Genomic DNA, 23,771 nt, shown 5'->3' on the forward strand with positions numbered 1-23,771 from the left:
AGAGGTTCCATAGCAGAGAATCTGGCTTCCCGTCACCCACCACTGGAACAATTCTAGTAAGAAGCAGGGCGGCAATACCAGAGGGTTAGACGGATCGTTAGTGATAGGGATATGTGTCAAACAAGATTAGACGATATGACCAATAAATTTAGAGAGCGAGGCTACCCCCCTGATCTATTGAAAATACAGCGTAATAAAGCTGAGATTACACCACCAGATAGAACTAAGAAAGAAACAAGGATCCCCTTAGTGATTAAATACCATCCCTGGTCCCAGCGCCTTAGGACTATTGTTAATCAACATTGGCACATATTATCTAAGTCCTATCCACGGATAGGAGAGTTCCAGAGGCCACCCATGATATGCTATAAACGGGCAGAAAATATTAGGGATAAAATAGTCCGGGCGGATGTGGGAAGTAATAAAATAGAAAGAGGACAGAGTACTTTATCTACACCTAGACGGGGCACTTTTCCTTGTTTAAACTGTGTCAATTGTTCCAGCGTTATAAAGGGTTCATGTTTCTCCCACCCTCACTCAGGTGAAAATATTCCAATAAGGGGCACGTTCACTTGTGATAGTAGATTTGTGGTTTACATTCTTAAATGTCCATGTGGATTACTATATGTGGGGGAAACCTCAATGAGAATGAAGGACAGACTAAGTAAACACAAATCTACTATCCGTAAACAGAATTTATTACTCCCAATACCCCTTCATTTTTATGATAAAAAACACAACATCTCGCAGTTGAGGTATCAGATTATTGAAGGTGTATCATTACCCCGTCGAGGGGGTGACAGAAATAAATTGTTATTGAAAAGGGAGGCTTACTGGATCCATCGTCTTCAGACAATGGAGCCCAGGGGCCTCAATCGTGAGTACAATGTGTCCTGCTTCCTATAAGGCATTCGGCCTTATGCAATCTGATAAATATATTTCTTTTTTTCTTCAGCGTGATTAATCACTGCAAGAATGGACTATGTGACTGAAAATCTTCGCCAGTATAGAGTGGATATGTTTTTTGCGAATTTTCAATTGCGAATTTTCAGTTGCGAATTTTTAGTTGCGAATTTTCAATTGCGAATTTTCAATTTTCAATTGCGAATTTTCAGTTGCGAATTTTCAATTGCGAATTTTTCAATGCGAATTTTTCATTGCGATTATTTGATATGCGAATTTTATTTAATGAGGGAGGCGGAGCTTCTTTGATGATGTCAGTTCCTTTGTGTTTCATTTATGTATAAATAGCTGGAGTGTAAGATGTTTTATGCAGTCTGATGAAAGCACATCTGTGCTGAAACGCGTCACTATGCCATTTTGAATATGTGACTGAATAAATCTACATTGTGATCTACATCAGCGAAGTGCCGGTCCTTTCCTTTGAAACCACCACTGGAACAGTCCATTCTCAGATATTTAGGCCCCGGCACCCAGGCAGAGGAGAGAGGTCCCGTAACAGAGAATCTGTCTTCATGTCAGCAGAGAATTAGTCTGCATGTCATAGCAGAGAATGAGGCTTCACGTCAGCCACCACTGCAACAGTCCATTGGCATATATTTAGGCCCAGCACCCAGGCAGAGGAGGGAGGTCCCGTAACAGAGAATCTGTCTTCATGTCAGCAGAGAATTAGTCTGCATGTCATAGCAGAGAATGAGGCTTCACGTCAGCCACCACTGCAACAGTCCATTGGCATATATTTAGGCCCAGCACACACACAGGCAGAGGAGAGAGGTCCCGTAACAGAGAATCTGGCTTCATGTCAGCAGAGAATCAGTCTGCATGTCATAGCAGAGAATGAGGCTTCACGTCAGCCACCACTGCAACAGTCCATTGGCATATATTTAGGCCCAGCACACACACAGGCAGAGGAGAGAGGTCCCGTAACAGAGGATCTGGCTTCATGTCAGCAGAGAATCAGTCTGCATGTCATAGCAGAGAATCAGGCTTCACGTCAGCCACCACTGCAACAGTCCATTGTCATAAATTTAGGCCCAGCACCCAGGCAGAGGAGAGAGGTCCCGTAACAGACAATCTGGCTTCATGTCAGCAGAGAATTAGTCTGCATGTCATAGCAGAGAATGAGGCTTCACGTCAGCCACCACTGCAACAGTCCATTGGCATATATTTAGGCCTAGCACACAGGCAGAGGAGAGAGGTCCCGTAACAGACAATCTGGCTTCATGTCAGCAGAGAATCAGTCTGCATGTCATAGCAGAGAATGAGGCTTCACGTCAGCCACCACTGCAACAGTCCATTGGCATATATTTAGGCCCAGCACACACACAGGCAGAGGAGAGAGGTCCCGTAACAGAGGATCTGGCTTCATGTCAGCAGAGAATCAGTCTGCATGTCATAGCAGAGAATCAGGCTTCACGTCAGCCACCACTGCAACAGTCCATTGTCATAAATTTAGGCCCAGCACCCAGGCAGAGGAGAGAGGTCCCGTAACAGACAATCTGGCTTCATGTCAGCAGAGAATTAGTCTGCATGTCATAGCAGAGAATGAGGCTTCACGTCAGCCACCACTGCAACAGTCCATTGGCATATATTTAGGCCTAGCACACAGGCAGAGGAGAGAGGTCCCGTAACAGACAATCTGGCTTCATGTCAGCAGAGAATCAGTCTGCATGTCATAGCAGAGAATGAGGCTTCACGTCACCCACCACTGCAACAGTCCATTGGCATATATTTAGGCCTAGCACACAGGCAGAGCAGAGAGGTCCCGTAACAGACAATCTGGCTTCATGACAGCAGAGAATCAGTCTGCATGTCATAGCAGAGAATGAGGCTTCACGTCACCCACCACTGCAACAGTCCATTGGCATATATTTAGGCCTAGCACACAGGCAGAGGAGAGGTTCATTCAACTTTGGGTAGCCTCGCAATATAATGGTAAAATGAAAATAAAAATAGGATTGAATGAGGAAGTGCCCTGGAGTCCAATAATATATGGTTATGGGGAGGTAGTTAATGTCTAATCTGGACAAGGGACGGACAGGTCCTGTGGGATCCATGCCTGGTTCATTTTTATGAACGTCAGCTTGTCCACATTGGCTGTAGACAGGCGGCTGCGTTTGTCTGTAATGACGCCCCCTGCCGTGCTGAATACACGTTCAGACAAAACGCTGGCTGCCGGGCAGGCCAGCACCTCCAAGGCATAAAAGGCTAGCTCTGGCCACGTGGACAATTTAGAGACCCAGAAGTTGAATGGGGCCGAACCATCAGTCAGTACGTGGAGGGGTGTGCACACGTACTGTTCCACCATGTTAGTGAAATGTTGCCTCCTGCTAACACGTTGCGTATCAGGTGGTGGTGCAGTTAGCTGTGGCGTGTTGACAAAAGTTTTCCACATCTCTGCCATGCTAACCCTGCCCTCAGAGGAGCTGGCCGTGACACAGCTGCCTTGGCGACCTCTTGCTCCTCCTCTGCCTTGGCCTTGGGCTTCCACTTGTTCCCCTGTGACATTTGGGAATGCTCTCAGTAGCGCGTCTACCAACGTGCGCTTGTACTCGCGCATCTTCCTATCACGCTCCAGTGCAGGAAGTAAGGTGGGCACATTGTCTTTGTAGCGTGGATCCAGCAGGGTGGCAACCCAGTAGTCCGCACAGGTTAAAATGTGGGCAACTCTGCTGTCGTTGCGCAGGCACTGCAGCATGTAGTCGCTCATGTGTGCCAGGCTGCCCAGGGGTAAGGACAAGCTGTCCTCTGTGGGAGGCGTATCGTCATCGTCCTGCCTTTCCCCCCAGCCACGCACCAGTGATGGACCCGAGCTGCGTTGGGTGCCACCCCGCTGTGACCATGCTTCATCCTCATCCTCCTCCACCTCCTCCTCATCCTCGTCCTCCTCGTCCTCCAGTAGTGGGCCCTGGCTGGCCACATTTGTACCTGGCCTCTGCTGTTGCCAAAAACCTCCCTCTGAGTCACTTCGAAGAGACTGGCCTGAAAGTGCTAAAAATGACCCCTCTTCCTCCTCCTCCTCCTCCTCCTCCTGGGCCACCTCCTCTTCCATCATCGCCCTAAGTGTTTTCTCAAGGAGACATAGAAGTGGTATTGTAACGCTGATAACGGTGTCATCGCCACTGGCCATGTTGGTGGAGTACTCGAAACAGCGCAACAGGGCACACAGGTCTCGCATGGAGGCCCAGTCATTGGTGGTGAAGTGGTGCTGTTCTGTAGTGCGACTGACCCGTGCGTGCTGCAGCTGAAACTCCACTATGGCCTGCTGCTGCTCGCACAGTCTGTCCAGCATGTGCAAGGTGGAGTTCCACCTGGTGGGCACGTCGCATATGAGGCGGTGAGCGGGAAGGCCGAAGTTACGCTGTAGCGCAGACAGGCGAGCAGCAGCAGGATGTGAACGCCGGAAGCGCGAACAGACGGCCCGCACTTTATGCAGCAGCTCTGACATGTCGGGGTAGTTGTGAATGAACTTCTGCACCACCAAATTCAGCACATGCGCCAAGCAAGGGATGTGCGTCAAATTGGCTAGTCCCAGAGCTGCAACGAGATTTCGCCCATTATCACACACCACCAGGCCGGGCTTGAGGCTCACCGGCAGCAACCACTCGTCGGTCTGTTGTTCAATACCCCGCCACAACTCCTGTGCGGTGTGGGGCCTGTCCCCCAAACATATGAGTTTCAGAATGGCCTGCTGACGTTTACCCCGGGCTGTGCTGAAGTTGGTGGTGAAGGTGTGTGGCTGACTGGATGAGCAGGTGGAAGAAGAGGAGGAGGAAGCCGAGAAGGAGGAGGTGGCAACAGGAGGCAAAGAATGTTGCCCTGCGATCCTTGGCGGCGGAAGGACGTGCGCCAAACAGCTCTCCGCCTGGGGCCCAGCTGCCACTACATTTACCCAGTGTGCAGTTAGGGAGATATAGCGTCCCTGGCCGTGCTTACTGGTCCACGTATCTGTGGTTAGGTGGACCTTGCTACAGATGGCGTTGCGCAGTGCACACTTGATTTTATGGGATACTTGGTTGTGCAGGGAAGGCACGGCTCTCTTGGAGAAGTAGTGCCGGCTGGGAACAACATACTGTGGGACAGCAAGCGACATGAGCTGTTTGAAGCTGTCTGTGTCCACCAGCCTAAATGACAGCATTTCATAGGCCAGTAGTTTAGAAATGCTGGCATTCAGGGCCAGGGATCGAGGGTGGCTAGGTGGGAATTTACGCTTTCTATCAAATGTTTGTGAGATGGAGAGCTGAACGCTGGCGTGTGACATGGTTGAGACGCTTGGTGACGGAGGTGGTGGTGGTGGTGTTGGTGGTACATCCCCTGTTTGCTGGGCGGCAGGTGCCAACGTTCCTCCAGAGGCGGAGGAAGAGGCCGAGGCGGCAGCAGCAGAATAGGCCGAGGCGGCAGCAGCAGAAGAGGTAGCAGGGGGAGCCTGAGTGACTTCCTTGGTTTTAAGGTGTTTACTCCACTGCAGTTCATGCTTTGCATGCAGGTGCCTGGTCATGCAGGTTGTGCTCAGGTTCAGAACGTTAATGCCTCGCTTCAGGCTCTGATGGCACAGCGTGCAAACCACTCGGGTCTTGTCGTCAGCACATTGTTTGAAGAAGTGCCATGCCAGGGAACTCCTTGAAGCTGCCTTTGGGGTGCTCGGTCCCAGATGGCGGCGGTCAGTAGCAGGCGGAGTCTCTTGGCGGCGGGTGTTCTGCTTTTGCCCACTGCTCCCTCTTTTGCTACGCTGTTGGCTCGGTCTCACCACTGCCTCTTCCTCCGAACTGTGAAAGTCAGTGGCACGACCTTCATTCCATGTGGGGTCTAGGACCTCATCGTCCCCTGCATCGTCTTCCACCCAGTCTTGATCCCTGACCTCCTGTTCAGTCTGCACACTGCAGAAAGACGCAGCAGTTGGCACCTGTGTTTCGTCATCATCAGAGACATGCTGAGGTGGTATTCCCATGTCCTCATCATCAGGAAACATAAGTGGTTGTGCGTCAGTGCATTCTATGTCTTTCACCGCTGGGGAAGGGCTAGGTGGATGCCCTTGGGAAACCCTGCCAGCGGAGTCTTCAAACAGCATAAGAGACTGCTGCATAACTTGAGGCTGAGACAGTTTCCCTGGTATGCATGGGGGTGATGTGACAGACTGATGGGGTTGGTTTTCAGGCGCCATCTGTGCGCTTTCTGCAGAAGACTGGGTGGGAGATAATGTGAACGTGCTGGATCCACTGTCGGCCACCCAATTGACTAATGCCTGTACCTGCTCAGGCCTTACCATCCTTAGAACGGCATTGGGCCCCACCATATATCGCTGTAAATTCTGGCGGCTACTGGGACCTGAGGTAGTTGGTACACTAGGACGTGTGGATGTGGCAGAACGGCCACGTCCTCTCCCAGCACCAGAGGGTCCACTAACACCACCACGACCATGTCCACGTCCGCGTCCCTTACTAGATGTTTTTCTCATTGTTATGGTTCACCACAACAACAAATATATTATTTGGCCCAATGTATTGTATTCAAATTCAGCGGGATATAAATTTGAGGCCTAGTATTTAGGCGCTGGGTGACCGGTATGGATTTAGTGACAGAATTAGACTTGGAAATGCACAGAAGCGTGTGTGTGTGAAGTTATTCTGAATGACCCAATGTGCACCTTGAATATTATATACCCTTTTAGGGATAGATTTCAAATAGCTCTGATATAGCAGAAACCACTAAATTATGAAATTGCTAAATTGGGAATTGTATTTCAACCCAGAACAAGAAATGTGCTTGAACGGACACTAAATAACTCGCCCAGCTACAGCACTAACGAGAGATTTAGCAGGATATAAATTTGAGGCCTAGTATTTAGGCGCTGGGTGACAGGTATGGGTTTAGTGACAGAATTAGACTTGGAAATACACAGTAGCGGGTGTGTGTGAAGTTATTCTGAATGACCCAATGTGCACCTTGAATATTATATACCCTTTTAGGGATAGATTTCAAATAGCTCTGATATAGCAGAAACCACTAAATTATGAAATTGCTAAATTGGGAATTGTATTTCAACCCAGAACAAGAAATGTGCTTGAACGGACACTAAATAACTCGCCCAGCTACAGCACTAACGAGAGATTTAGCAGGATATAAATTTGAGGCCTAGTATTTAGGCGCTGGGTGACAGGTATGGGTTTAGTGACAGAATTAGACTTGGAAATACACAGTAGCGGGTGTGTGTGAAGTTATTCTGAATGACCCAATGTGCACCTTGAATATTATATACCCTTTTAGGGATAGATTTCAAATAGCTCTGATATAGCAGAAACCACTAAATTATGAAATTGCTAAATTGGGAATTGTATTTCAACCCAGAACAAGAAATGTGCTTGAACGGACACTAAATAACTCGCCCAGCTACAGCACTAACGAGAGATTTAGCAGGATATAAATTTGAGGCCTAGTATTTAGGCGCTGGGTGACAGGTATGGGTTTAGTGACAGAATTAGACTTAGAAATACACAGTAAGCGTGTGTGTGTGAAGTTATTCTGAATGACCCAATGTGCACCTTGAATATTATATACCCTTTTAGGGATAGATTTCAAATAGCTCTGATATAGCAGAAACCACTAAATTATGAAATTGCTAAATTGGGAATTGTATTTCAACCCAGAACAAGAAATGTGCTTGAACGGACACTAAATAACTCGCCCAGCTACAGCACTAACGAGAGATTTAGCAGGATATAAATTTGAGGCCTAGTATTTAGGCGCTGGGTGACAGGTATGGGTTTAGTGACAGAATTAGACTTGGAAATACACAGTAGCGGGTGTGTGTGAAGTTATTCTGAATGACCCAATGTGCACCTTGAATATTATATACCCTTTTAGGGATAGATTTCAAATAGCTCTGATATAGCAGAAACCACTAAATTATGAAATTGCTAAATTGGGAATTGTATTTCAACCCAGAACAAGAAATGTGCTTGAACGGACACTAAATAACTCGCCCAGCTACAGCACTAACGAGAGATTTAGCAGGATATAAATTTGAGGCCTAGTATTTAGGCGCTGGGTGACAGGTATGGGTTTAGTGACAGAATTAGACTTGGAAATACACAGTAGCGGGTGTGTGTGAAGTTATTCTGAATGACCCAATGTGCACCTTGAATATTATATACCCTTTTAGGGATAGATTTCAAATAGCTCTGATATAGCAGAAACCACTAAATTATGAAATTGCTAAATTGGGAATTGTATTTCAACCCAGAACAAGAAATGTGCTTGAACGGACACTAAATAACTCGCCCAGCTACAGCACTAACGAGAGATTTAGCAGGATATAAATTTGAGGCCTAGTATTTAGGCGCTGGGTGACAGGTATGGGTTTAGTGACAGAATTAGACTTGGAAATACACAGTAGCGGGTGTGTGTGAAGTTATTCTGAATGACCCAATGTGCACCTTGAATATTATATACCCTTTTAGGGATAGATTTCAAATAGCTCTGATATAGCAGAAACCACTAAATTATGAAATTGCTAAATTGGGAATTGTATTTCAACCCAGAACAAGAAATGTGCTTGAACGGACACTAAATAACTCGCCCAGCTACAGCACTAACGAGAGATTTAGCAGGATATAAATTTGAGGCCTAGTATTTAGGCGCTGGGTGACAGGTATGGGTTTAGTGACAGAATTAGACTTGGAAATACACAGTAGCGGGTGTGTGTGAAGTTATTCTGAATGACCCAATGTGCACCTTGAATATTATATACCCTTTTAGGGATAGATTTCAAATAGCTCTGATATAGCAGAAACCACTAAATTATGAAATTGCTAAATTGGGAATTGTATTTCAACCCAGAACAAGAAATGTGCTTGAACGGACACTAAATAACTCGCCCAGCTACAGCACTAACGAGAGATTTAGCAGGATATAAATTTGAGGCCTAGTATTTAGGCGCTGGGTGACAGGTATGGGTTTAGTGACAGAATTAGACTTAGAAATACACAGTAGCGTGTGTGTGTGAAGTTATTCTGAATGACCCAATGTGCACCTTGAATATTATATACCCTTTTAGGGATAGATTTCAAATAGCTCTGATATAGCAGAAACCACTAAATTATGAAATTGCTAAATTGGGAATTGTATTTCAACCCAGAACAAGAAATGTGCTTTGACGGACACTAAATAACTTTCCCAGCCACACAGGACAGCGTTAACGAGAGATTTAGCAGGATATAAATTTGAGGCCTAGTATTTAGGCGCTGGGTGACAGGTATGGGTTTAGTGACAGAATTAGACTTGGAAATACACAGTAGCGGGTGTGTGTGAAGTTATTCTGAATGACCCAATGTGCACCTTGAATATTATATACCCTTTTAGGGATAGATTTCAAATAGCTCTGATATAGCAGAAACCACTAAATTATGAAATTGCTAAATTGGGAATTGTATTTCAACCCAGAACAAGAAATGTGCTTGAACGGACACTAAATAACTCGCCCAGCTACAGCACTAAGGACAGATTTAGCTGGATATAAATTTGAGGCCTAGTATTTAGGCGCTGGGTGACAGGTATGGGTTTAGTGACAGAATTAGACTTGGAAATGCACAGTAGCGGGTGTGTGAAGTTATTCTGAATGACCCTATGTGCACCTTGAATATTATATACCCTTTTAGGGATAGATTTCAAATAGATCTGATACAGCAGAAACCACTAAATTTTTAAATTGCTAAATTGGGAATTGTATTTCAACCCAGAACAAAAAATGTGCTTTGACGGACACTAAATAACTTTCCCAGCCACAACAGGACAGCGGTAACGAGAGATTTAGCGGGATATAAATTTGAGGCCTAGTATTTAGGCGCTGGGTGACCGGTATGGATTTAGTGACAGAATTAGACTGGGATATGGCCAAAAAATAACCACACTATTGCTGGTTAAATGCACTTGGTGATGGGCGCAGCTTGCCCCTGATGTAGTATATGGCCAAAAAATGAACAGACTATTGCTGGTTAAATGCACTTGATGTCACAGCTTGACCAACCACACTACTGAGGGTTAAATGCACTTGGTGACGGGCGCAGCTTGCCCCTGATTTAGTATATGGCCAAAAAATGAACAGACTATTGCTGGTTAAATGCACTTGGTGTGATAGCTTGACCAACCACACTACTGAGGGTTAAATGCACTTGGTGTGACAGCTTCACCCTGATGTAGGCTTTAGCCAAAAAACAACCACACCATTGAGGGTTAAATGCACTTGGTCGCAGCTTGTGCTGGCGCACCACAAGACACAAAATGGCCGCCGATCACCCCAGAAAAATGTGACTGACAAACGGTCTGGGCAGCCTAAAAACAGTGAGCAATTGAGGATCAGCAGCTCAATGATCCACAGCTGCAGATCGATCAGTTAATCAAGTCCTTTGGAGGAGTTAATCTGCCTAATCTCGCCCTACTGTCGCAGCCGCAACCTCTCCCTACGCTAATCAGAGCAGAGTGACGGGCGGCGCTATGTGACTCCAGCTTAAATAGAGGCTGGGTCACATGGTGCTCTGGCCAATCACAGCCATGCCAATAGTAGGCATGGCTGTGATGGCCTCTTGGGGCAAGTAGTATGACGCTTGTTGATTGGCTGCTTAGCAGCCTTTCAAAAAGCGCCAAGAAAGCGTCACAAAAGCGCAAAGAAAGCGACGAACACCGAACCCGAACCCGGACTTTTACGAAAATGTCCGGGTTCGGGTCCGTGTCACGGACACCCCAAAATTCGGTACGAACCCGAACTATACAGTTCGAGTTCGCTCATCCCTACTAGTAACGACAGATTTAGCGGGATATAAATTTGAGGCCTAGTATTTAGGCGCTGGGTGACCGGTATGGATTTAGTGACAGAATTAGACTTGGAAATGCACAGTAGCGCGTGTGTGAAGTTATTCTGAATGACCCTATGTGCACCTTGAATATTATATACCCTTTTAGGGATAGATTTCAAATAGCTCTGATATAGCAGAAACCACTAAATTATGAAATTGCTAAATTGGGAATTGTATTTCAACCCAGAACAAAAAATGTGCTTTGACGGACACTAAATAACTTTCCCATCCACAACAGGACAGCGGTAACGAGAGATTTAGCGGGATATAAATTTGAGGCGTAGTATTTAGGCGCTGGGTGACCGGTATGGATTTACTAATAGAATTAGACTTGGAAATGCACAGTAGCGTGTGTGTGAAGTTATTCTGAATGACCCTATGTGCACCTTGAATATTATATACCCTTTTAGGGATAGATTTCAAATAGCTCTGATATAGCAGAAACCACTAAATTATGAAATTGCTAAATTGGGAATTGTATTTCAACCCTGAAAAAAAATGTGCTTTGACGGACACTAAATAACTTGCCCAGCCACAACAGTACAGCGGTAACGACAGATTTAGCGGGATATAAATTTGAGGCCTAGTATTTAGGCGCTGGGTGACCGGTATGGATTTAGTGACAGAATTAGACTGGGATATGGCCAAAAAATGAACAGACTATTGCTGGTTAAATGCACTTAGTGTGACAGCTTGACCAACCACACTACTGAGGGTTAAATGCACTTGGTGACGGGCGCAGCTTGCCCCTGATGTAGTATATATATGGCCAAAAAATGAACAGACAATTGCTGGTTAAATGCACTTGGTGTGACAGCTTCACCCTGATGTAGGCTTTAGCCAAAAAACAACCACACCATTGAGGGTTAAATGCACTTGGTGACAGGCGCAGCTTGCCCCTGATGTAGTATATGGCCAAAAAAGTGAACAGACTATTGCTGGTTAAATGCACTTGGTGTGACAGCTTGACCAACCACACTACTGAGGGTTAAATGCACTTGGTGACGGGCGCAGCTTGCCCCTGATGTAGTATATGGCCAAAAAATGAACAGACTATTGCTGGTTAAATGCACTTGGTGTGACAGCTTGACCAACCACACTACTGAGGGTTAAATGCACTTGGTGACGGGCGCAGCTTGCCCCTGATGTAGTATATATATGGCCAAAAAATGAACAGACAATTGCTGGTTAAATGCACTTGGTGTGACAGCTTCACCCTGATGTAGGCTTTAGCCAAAAAACAACCACACCATTGAGGGTTAAATGCACTTGGAGACAGGCGCAGCTTGCCCCTGATGTAGTATATGGCCAAAAAATGAACAGACTATTGCTGGTTAAATGCACTTGGTGACGGGTGCAGCTTGCCACTGATTTAGTATATGGCCAAAAAATGAACAGACTATTGCTGGTTAAATGCACTTGGTGTGACAGCTTCACCCTGATGTAGGCTTTAGCCAAAAAACAACCACACCTTTGAGGGTTAAATGCACTTGGTGACAGGCGCAGCTTGCCCCTGATGTAGTATATGGCCAAAAAATGAACAGACTATTGCTGGTTAAATGCACTTGGTGTGACAGCTTGACCAACCACACTACTGAGGGTTAAATGCACTTGGTGACGGGCGCAGCTTGCCCCTGATGTAGTATATGGCCAAAAAATGAACAGACTATTGCTGGTTAAATGCACTTGGTGTCACAGCTTGACCAACCACACTACTGAGGGTTAAATGCACTTGGTGACGGGCGCAGCTTGCCCCTGATGTAGTATATGGCCAAAAAATGAACAGACTATTGCTGGTTAAATGCACTTGGTGACGGGCGCAGCTTGCCCCTGATTTAGTATATGGCCAAAAAATGAACAGACTATTGCTGGTTAAATGCACTTGGTGTGATAGCTTGACCAACCACACTACTGAGGGTTAAATGCACTTGGTGACGGGCGCAGCTTGCCCCTGATGTAGTATATGGCCAAAAAATAAACAGACTATTGCTGGTTAAATGCACTTGGTGTGACAGCTTCACCCTGATGTAGGCTTTAGCCAAAAAACAACCACACCATTGAGGGTTAAATGCACTTGGTGACAGGCGCAGCTTGCCCCTGATGTAGTATATGGCCAAAAAATAAACAGACTATTGCTGGTTAAATGCACTTGGTGTGACAGCTTCACCCTGATGTAGGCTTTAGCCAAAAAACAACCACACCATTGAGGGTTAAATGCACTTGGTCGCAGCTTGGATGCACTTGGTCGCAGCACCGCACAAGACACAAAATGGCCGCCGATCACCCCAGAAAAAAGTGACTGACAAACGGTCTGGGCAGCCTAAAAACAATGAGCAATTGAGTATCAGCAGCTCAATGATCCACAGCTGCAGATCGATCAATTAATCAAGTGCTTTGGAGGAGTTAATCAGCCTTATCTCGCCCTACTGTCGCAGCCGCAACCTCTCCCTACGCTAATCAGAGCAGAGTGACGGGCGGCGCTATGTGACTCCAGCTTAAATAGAGGCTGGGTCACATGGTGCTCTGGCCAATCACAGCCATGCCAATAGTAGGCATGGCTGTGACGGCCTCTTGGGGCAAGTAGTATGACGCTTGTTGATTGGCTGCTTTGCAGCCTTTCAAAAAGCGCCAAGAAAGCGTCACAAAAGCGCCAAGAAAGCGACGAACACCGAACCCGGACTTTTACGAAAATGTCCGGGTTCGGGTCCGTGTCACGGACACCTCAAAATTCGGTACGAACCCGAACTATACAGTTCGAGTTCGCTCATCCCTAATCCCAAACTAAGGAACAAATGGGTGAGCCCTATAAAAGCCCTAGAGCTCTCCCTGACTGCTCAGCCCATGCAAAGATCTTTATGATAGATAGATGCATATCCTCGTACCTAGACTGTGTGACACCTGAAAACCCTACAATAGTGAGGGGACACGACCACCGGCTCCCTGCACTTAATACGGAGGGAGTCAGGGTTACCTAGAATCAAGCCAACAGGAAAACACAAATAAAGGAAAAGACTTATCTGAGGAACCAGCAGTTACAGCATCTAGCAGTGAGCACAATCCAGGAAATTGTATAAACCGCAAAGTGATGCAGTATGGGAGGTGATATAAAGGGATGCAATCAGTGCAACTAGATGACAGCTGAGAGAGGGAAACGAGATGACAAAACAAAACCAAAACAAAAGAACCTCAAGCAAGAGGTACTGAAGAACGTCTGTCAAAGCTTCTCAGAGATCTGGCGGTGACAGTACCCCTCCTTCTATGAGTGGACTCCGGACACTCAGAGCCCACCTTCTCAGGATGGGACCTATGGAAATCCCTGATGAGACAAGTGGCCTTAATGTCTGCCACTGGGACCCACATCCTCTCCTCAGGACCATAACCTTCCCAATGAATGAGGTACTGGAGAGAACCGTGGATAATGCGACAATCCACAATCCTAGAGACCTGAAATTCAAGATTACCATCAACAACAATCGGAGGAGGAGGCAAAGAGGAGGGTACAATGGGTTGGAAATAAGGTTTTAACAGGGACTTGTGAAAAACATTATTGATCTTCCAAGTCTGAGGAAGACCAAGACGAAAGGCAACGGGATTGATGACGGACAGAATCTTGTAAGGCCCAATAAACTTAGGACCCAACTTCCAGGAGGGAACCTTCAATTTGATATTCTTAGTAGACAACCACACCAGATCACCCACATTCAGGTCCGGACCAGGCACACGTCTCTTATCCGCCACACGCTTATATTTCTCACTCATCCTCTTCAGATTACCCTGAATCTTTTGCCAAATAAATGACAAAGACGAGGAAAATCTCTCCTCATCAGGTAAACCAGAAGACCCCTCTCCAGAGAATGTCTCAAACTGCGGATGAAACCCATATGCACCAAAAAATTGTGACTTATCCGAAGGCTCCTGGCGACGGTTATTTAAAGCAAACTCAGGGAGGGACAAAAAAGAACACCAATCCTCCTGATTCTCAGTCAAAAAACAGCGCAGATATGTCTCCAGATTCTGATTGACGCGCTCTGTCTGGCAATTCGACTGCGGGTGAAAAGCAGAAGAGAACGACAACCAAACCCCCAAGCGAGAACAGAAGGCCTTCCAGAATCTGGAAACAAACTGCGTGCCCCTATCCGAGACTATGTCTGAAGAAATGCCATGCAGTTTGACAATGTGATCAACAAATGCCTGCGCCAGCGTTTTAGCATTGGGTAACCCAGGAAAAGGAATGAAATGCGCCATTTTGCTAAAACGGTCTACTACTACCAAAATCGCAGTCTTCCCCGAGGAACGAGGAAGGATGGGAAGGAATGGGTAACGGGAAGGAATGGGTAACGGGAGGAGAGGACCCGATGGCTGTGAATGAGGGACCTTAGCACGAGCGCAGGTCTCGCAGGCTGCCATAAAACCCTCAACCGTCTTACGAAGAGCCGGCCACCAGAATCTCCGAGCAATGAGATCCACTGTGGCTCTGCTCCCCGGGTGCCCAGCAAGGACAGTATCATGATGCTCCTTAAAAACCTTATGTCGTAAAGCGAGAGGCACAAACAACCTCCCAGGAGGACAAAGATCAGGAGCCTCTGCCTGGGCTGCCTGAACCTCTGCATCCAAATCAGGGTAAAGAGCAGAAACAACCACCCCTTCGGCCAAAATGGGACCTGGGTCTTCAAAGTTCCCCCCTCCCAGAAAAAAACAATGTGACAGGGCATCGGCCTTCACATTTTTAACCCCAGGGCGGAACATGACAACAAAATTAAACCTGGAAAAGAATAAAGACCATCTGGCCTGTCTCGGGTTCAGACGCTTGGCTGACTCCAAGTAGGCCAGATTCTTATGGTAGGTAAACACGGTAATAGGGTGTCTGACTCCCTCTAGCCAATGGCGCCATTCCCCAAAAGCTAATTTGATGGCCAACAACTCCCTATCTCTCACATCGTAATTTCTCTCTGCGGAAGAGTTTCTTAGAGAAAAAGGCACACGGTCGCCATTTGGCAGGAGAGGGACCCTGAGACAAGACTGCACCCACACCCACCTCAGAAGCGTCCACCTCAACAATGAAAGGTAGAGAGACATCAGGTCGTACCAAGATGGGAGCGGAAGCAAAACTCTCTTTGATACTAGAAAAGGCCTTACGCGCATCTACCGGACAGGAGGAAAAATCTACTCCCTTTTTAGTCATATCAGTGAGTAGCTTAACAACAGAGGAATAATTCAAAATAAACTTCCTGTAATAATTGGCAAAACCCAAAAAGCGCATCAGCGCCTTCTGATTATCAGGAAGCTCCCAATCAAGCACAGAATTTCTGGAACCGCAAACACACATTTTTCCAGTTTAGCGTACAATTTATTCTCCCGCAGAATGAGCAAGACCTGACGTAGGTGGTCCCTATGAGTTTTGAAATCAGGAGATAAAATCAAAATGTCATCTAGATACACTAGTACAAATTTCCCCATTACATGATAAAAAATGCTGTTCACAAAATGTTGGAAGACCAGCCGTCAAACCAAAGGGCATAACCAAATTCTCAAAATGGCCCTCAGGAGTATTGAAGGCCGTCTTCCATTCATCCCCTTCCCTGACCCTGACCCGGTTGTATGCCCCTCTCAAATCTAACTTAAAAAAAACTTTAGCCCCAACAATCTGGTTAAACAGGTCCGGGATCAGAGGAAGAGGATATGGGTCACGAATTGTGATACAGTTCAGCTCCCTGAAATCCAGACATGTCTTAAAGAACAATCTTTTTTCTTAACAAAAAAAAAAAAAAAACTGCGGCAACAGGTGACTTCGAGGGTCGGATGTGTTCCTTTCTCAGGCTCTCAGAGATATACGTACGAATAGCGACCCTTTCAGGTTGGGAGAGATTGTATAAACGAGATTTTGGGAGCTTGGCGCCTGGGATGAGAGCAATTGTCATGGAACCATGAACCAGACGTACAACAAGAGATAAGTGGAAAATAAGAAGGCTTTATTGAAAAGCAAGCCGTAAGCAAAAGTCCAAACGGATGGCTAAACCGAAGCAGGGTCTTGCGTAGACAGAGGTCAGGAACCAGAAGGGTAGTCAGACGAAGCCAGGATCAGGAACCAACGGGGTAGTCAGACGAAGCCAGGATCAGGAACCAACGGGGTAGTCAGACGAGGCCAGGATCAGGAACCAGAAGCAGCAGCAGTCTTAGAAGCATGTGAACACAGGAGGACCAAGCAAGGAACTGAAGCCACAGACCTCCTATATATATGAGCTAGGCATCCAGCTCCTCCCAGTGGGAAGGAGAAGCCGCAGGGTGGGAGGCTACAAGAAACCCAGAAACCAAGATGGCCGCCAGCACATGTCAAACGAAGGAGAACAGTGAGAAGGTAAGACCATGACAGCAATAGGGCAATTGTACTCCCGATGAGGGGGCAGCTGCTGGACACCACTCTCTGAAAACACATCCGAAAATTCAGAGAGAAAAGATGGTACAGTCTTGGTGGAGACCTCTGAAAGAGACACCGAGAGTCAATACTCTGCACAAAAGTCACTACAATCATTTATTTGCCTTGCTTTCCAATCAATGGTGGGGTTATGTTTAGTGAGCCAGGGTAGCCCCAACACTAGAGGAGTAGGTAATCCGCTTAGGATAAAACATGACACATCCTCAACATGAGCACCACCCAAAGTCAAATGGATATTGTGAACTATGCCCTTTAACAATTTCTGAGAAAGTGGAGCGGAATCAGTAGCAAAAACAGGTATATCCTTTCCCAAAGTGCATACCTGTAAACCATGTGTTATAGCAAATTGACTATGAATGAGATTGACAGCTGCTCCACTATCTACAAAAATCTCATAAACAATGTTCTTGCTCTCTAGCGCCACCCTGGCAGGTAGGACAAAACGGGAACTACAAGCAAATGGAAAACCTTCAATTTCCGCATCAACTTTGCCAATAGTAACAGATGGAATGTTTTTAGAGGATTTTTTTCTTTTCTTTTAGTTTCTTTTTTACCCTCAAAAAACTCCCTGAATCTCCTAGAGGGGGACAAACATTTGCCAAATGATTTATACCTCCACAACAGAAACAAAACCTCTTGGAGAGCTGAATCTTCTATTATTAGAGGCAAGCAAACCTAGCTGCATGAGCTCCTCCTCAGAGGGGATTGAGAGAGACTGAGACCCCTGCGCACTGAATGAGACAGCCCCACTGTCCTTAGACTGAATATGACAGGAAGGAGTGATCTCTCCTCTCTCTCTAAGACGCCTGTCAATACGAACAGCCTGAGACATGGCAGACTCCAAGGAGGCAGGTCTCTCATAAAAGGCAAATGCATATTTCAATCCCTCCGAAAGACCATGGCAAAATTGACTTCGGAGTGCAGCATCATTTCAACCAGAATCAGCTGCCCATCTCTGAAATTCTGAACAGTATATCTCTGCGGACTGTTTACCCTGGCATAAAAGACGCAGTCTAGATTCAGCCAGAGCAATATGGTCCGGAACATCATATATCTGACCCAGGGCTACAAAAAAATTCATCCACGGATCGGAGGGGCCGTGCCCCCACTGGTAGTGAAAAGGCCCAAGACTGAGCGTTATCCCTGAGCAGCGAGATGATGATCCCCACCCTCTGCTCCTTATCACCAGAGGAATGGGGAAGAAGGTGAAAAAGGAGTTTGCAAGACTCTCTAAAACAAACAAAATTCTCACTACCCCCGGAGAACGTATCTGGAAGAGAGATCTTAGGCTCAGTACAAACTCCATGAACGCAAGCAGAACCGGTCATCTGAAACCGAGAGACAGTTTCACAGAGATCTGCTACCTCCAGTGAAAGACCCTGCACGCGGTTAATCAAGGCTGAAACCGGATCCATGCTTAAGATGTTTTGGCGGTTTATAATGTCACGATGGTGTTGCAGAAAACTAGAAGTCACAAATATAGATCCGACTGACTTGATCCCAAACTAAGGAACAAATGGGTATGCCCTATAAAAGCCCTAGAGCTCTCCCTGACTGCTCAGCCCATGCAAAGATCTTTATGATAGAAAGATGCATGTCCTCGTACCTAGACTGTGTGACACCTTAAAACCCTACAATAGTGAGGGGACATGACCACCGGCTCCCTGCACTTAATACGGAGGGAGTCAGGGTCACCTAGAATCAAGCCAACAGGAAAACACAAATTAAGGAAAAAACTTATCTAAGGAACGAGCAGTTACAGCATCTAGCAGTGAGCACAATCCAGGAAGTTGTATAAACCGCAAAGTGATGCAGTATGGGAGGTGATATAAAGGGATGCAATCAGTGCAACTAGATGACAGCTGGGAGAGGGAAACGAGATGACAAAACGAAACCAAAACAAAAGAACCTCAAGCAAGAGGTACTGAAGAACGTCTGTCAAAGCTTCTCAGAGATCTGGCGGTGACATATCCATGTGTTATCGAATTTCACCTATTATTATTTGGGGTTTATTCAAAAGGGGGAATTTTGTTAGCCATGTTTTTAATCCAATTTTATATTTTTAGTTCTTTTAAACATATGTATTTGACATGTACAGTGGATATAAAAAGTCTACCCCATAGCCCAGACATATGAAGAATACGGGAGATGTACCACACAGCCAGTACTTGCCAGATATTCCTGCAGCTCCTTTAATGCTGTAGGCCTCTTGGTAGCCTCCCAGACAAGTTTTCTTCTCGTCTTTTCATCAATTTTGCTGTGAGATGCGATTAAGAAAATTTCAGGAAAGACCAACTAGAGCAGATAAACTTTATTTGGGGTTAATCAGAAGCACTTTAAATGATGGCAGGTGTATGCTGACTCCTATTTAACATGATTTTGAATGTTATTGCTTAATTCTGAACACAGCTACATCCCCAGTTATAACCACATGACTTTAGTTTTTTGTTTTCTTCCCTCCACCTAAAAGATTTCAGTTTGTTTTTCAATTGAGTGGTACAGTTTATAGGTCACATTAAAGGTGGAAAAAATACTGAAATGATTTATCTTTGTCTCATTTTATTTACATCACAGAAACCTGGCATTTTAACAGGGGTGTGTAGATTTTTTTATATCCACTATATTTGTACTGGAGTTCAGTAAAATCGTTATCCAATGACTAATATACCTCCAGCCACATAATTAATTGATTTTTTCTGTCCGGTGAATGCCTAATGTTTGGAGCCTGTACTCCACTGGCCTGTAGTAAAATTGTTATCCACTGAATGTCTAATATACCTCCAACCACATAATCACTTAATCTTTTCTGTCCGGTGAATGCCTAATGTTTAGGGCCTGTACTCCTCTGGCCTGCAGTAAAATTGATATTGTAATGGATCTTATGGCACCCCGACTGGGTACCTCCATTGATAGATGCTCCTAGTGCTTCCCGAGGGCTCCAGGCACTCTACTTGACACCGTAAGCACTGCAGACCCTACGAACCACCGCAGCTTGGTTGGGGTCTTGCCGTATCCTACCCACCCTGGACCTACGACAAGACTCCAGGCTCCAGTGGGTGAACCTCTCTTCCTTCAGAGTGCGATGCAGAAACAAGCTCTTAAAAGAGCTCAGTGATTATAGCCTGGGGAGTATACAGTGTATAGCGTTCCCCAGCGTAGATATAGCCTTTCCCTCACACATGAGACAAGGCTCTATGTTGAGGGTAAAACAGGAACTCTTTAATGGGGCTACGTGTCAGCCTTTTATGCAGGTCTTCCAGCAAGGGGCACTCCCCCTGGGGACCTTATGGAAGACTGTGACAGTTTATACATTAGCCAAACACATGCATTTACAGTATTGAAACCTTCCTAGCAATTGTACACAAACCCCCCCTCTGTCTGTGACGCAATCAACATAATACAATGAGCATTGCCTGTGATACAATTACCAAACATAATGGGCTAACCTAATCACTCACAGGCAGAAAACACAAATTTTTCCCAAAAAACTGAAAACACCTCATGGGCATGGGCATAATTTATACATCCATGGATAGCTCTGATCTGGGCAAACAACATATCCAAAAATCACTCAGATCCGAGCAGGGGTTCCATGGAAGTCACATTTGGCTTTCCCAAAACAGTTCCACAGATTTAGGCTGTGCGGCCATTCTATCTTCTCCTTCAAAGTTAGTGTAAGGGCCATAATCCTGAGGCAAGAGGCTAGCAAAAAGGCCCCTCCAAAACCCAGTGGTGAGGTTAGTTTCGTCACACATCTCACCATTCCAGGGAAGACTAACCAGATAACTGACCTCACTCCGGTCGGTACCTGAGCTAGTCTGGCAGCCCAACCACAACCAAATACTGGACCTGTTGAATTGGGTAGCCTGTCTCTGTCCAGTGAGTCCACAAAGGTTGTGTTGGTAACTGGTACTCCCGGTCTCACAGGCAATGCTCATTGTATTTTGTTGATTGGGTCACAGACAAGGGGAGGGGTTTGTGGGGGGTGGTTTGTGTACAATTGCTGGAAAGGTTTCAATACTCCTGATGACAGCAAAGTCTTGCCTGTTGGGACTCTGGCACACATGGCTGACTTTATGTTAGGCTGCCTTTCCCTTGACCCACGCGTTTTATGTATTTTGGACAACACAGATTACTGGTTGTTCACCCTTCTCGACCACTGCTACAAAGAGAACTTCTCATCTCGCATTCCTGTGGTGGAGAGGACGAGCAAAATGGTGCAATACCAGAAGGTCCTTGTGGAATTTTTTTTCCAATGCACCCCTTCCACCACAAAAAAGGGTATATGGTTCAATATTCCTTTTCTCGTCGTCCTCCTCCTCCTTTTCCATCATCTCAACATGCTTATTAGTCTGCCCTAATGTTGTAGAAGGTCAGCTCACCTGCAGGCCCTCGTATATAATGTATTAGAGGGTCAGCTCACCGGCAGGCCCTCACCTACAATCTTTTAGAGGGTCAGCTCACCTGCAGGTCTTCACATATAATGTTTTAGAGGGTCAGCTCACCAGCAGGCCCTCACCTACAATCTTTTAAAGGGTCTGCTCACCAGCAAGCCCTTGCATATAATGTTTTAAAGGGTCAGCTCACCTGCAGGCCCTCACCTACAATCGTTTAGAGGGTCAGCTCACCTGCAGGCCCTCGCATATAATGTTTTAGAGGGCCATCTCACCAGCAGGCCCTCACCTATGATCTTTTAGAGGGTCAGCTCATTAGCAGGCCCTCGCATATAAAGTTTTTGAGGGTCAGCTCACCAGCAGGCCCTCAACCATAATGTTTTACAGGGTCAGCTAACCAGCAGGCCCTTGCCTAAAAATCTTTTAGAGGGTCAGCTCACCAGCAGGCCATCAAATATAATGTTTTTGAGGGTCAGCTCACCAGCAGGCCCTTGCCTACAATCATTTAGAGGGTCAGCTTACCTACAGGCCCTCGCATATAATGTTTTAGAGGTTCAGCTCACCAGCAGGCCCTCAACTATAATCTTTTAGAGCAGGCATCCTCAAACTGCGGCCCTCCAGCTGTTGTAAAACTACAACTCCCACAATGCCCTGCTGTAGGCTGATACCTGTAGGCTGTTCAGGCTTGCTGGGAGTTGTAGTTTTGCAACAGCTGGAGGGCCGCAGTTTGAGGATGCCTGTTTTAGAGGGTTAGCTCACCTGCAGGCCCTCGCATATAATGTTTTTGAGGGTCAGGTCACCAGCAGGACCTCAACCATAATGTTTTACATGGTCAGCTCTCCAGCAGGCCCTCACCTACAATCTTTTAGAGGGTCAGCTCACCAGCAGGTCCTCGCATATAATGTTTTTGAGACATAGTGCATAGGCTTTATGAGTGTAGGAGTCCCACTACCTGAACAATTGTACCACAATTTGAATGAGGCCCTCCATTATGTGATCTGCATTTTGTGTCGGAGTGCCTCTTCCTTGTAATTTTTGGCAGCACTTGCACTTTATATACAAGTAAATATACAGGAAAGAATATTTCCTAACAATTTTTCCTCTAAAATCGATTTTATCTTCGGTTTTGTGCGTATTAGTGTCAGTCTATAAAAGTGGCATGCTACTCAGACAACATCATTCCCAGCAGTGAACTGGGAGTCCAAGATGCATCCAGACATCCTCCCCATGCTGTTCGCGAACTATTTTAGGGGGTGTTTCCATCAATTTCTGACCTTTTTCTATGAACCAGACACCCTCCCCTCTTCAGAGCAGGGGGTGCCTGTTTTAATGTTCGGGTTCTCCCATTGACTTCCATTGAGCTTGAGTGCTCGGTAGAGCACCCGAGCATCCCAAGGTCTTCCACCTGAGCACTTTGGTGCTCGATCAGCACTATCAGTGACTTCATTGTCCAGCACCTCCTCTTCCACTTGCCCACTCTTGTCATCCTCCTGATTTGTTGACCTAACAGCCACCTCAGTTATTAACAACTGTGTCTCATCCTCATCATGAGAGACACTAGAGACACTAATTGCAGTTGACTTATTGGCAACTGTGTCTCATCATCATCATCCACCTTGTGAAACACTAATTGCCTTTCCCCACCTTCCTCTGACTGGATACTCCAGAGTTTGGGAATCAGGGCACAAGATCTCCTCATGTCCCTCTTCAAGGGACTGGCGAGAGATCCAAATTAAGGAATGAAGATGAAAACAGCTCCTCGGAATATCCAAGTGTGGGATCACTTGTTTGCCAAGACTCTCATGGTGGGTAGAAGGACTATCAGGGTGAGGATTGTGTTGACCAGACTCTTGACTACTGAGACTAGACTTTGTTGAAGACATGGTGGTGCCTAACCGACTGAAAGCATCATCTGCTGCAATCCAACCGACCACCTGCTTGCACTCGTCTGACTTCGAGAGTGGTGTACGCCGTCGCCCTGCAAACTGGGACATGAAGCTAGGTATCGTGGATGAGTGTGTTTCTTGAGCTCTGGCAGCAGGCACAGTTTCACCGCGCCCAGAGCCATGGCCTCTGCGTGCACCATCAGCAGCACCACCACTTCCCTGTCCCTTACTGCTTGCCTTGCGCATATTA

This window comes from Bufo gargarizans, chromosome 4, assembly GCF_014858855.1.
Source record: "Bufo gargarizans isolate SCDJY-AF-19 chromosome 4, ASM1485885v1, whole genome shotgun sequence".
NCBI classification, from domain to species: domain Eukaryota; kingdom Metazoa; phylum Chordata; class Amphibia; order Anura; family Bufonidae; genus Bufo; species Bufo gargarizans.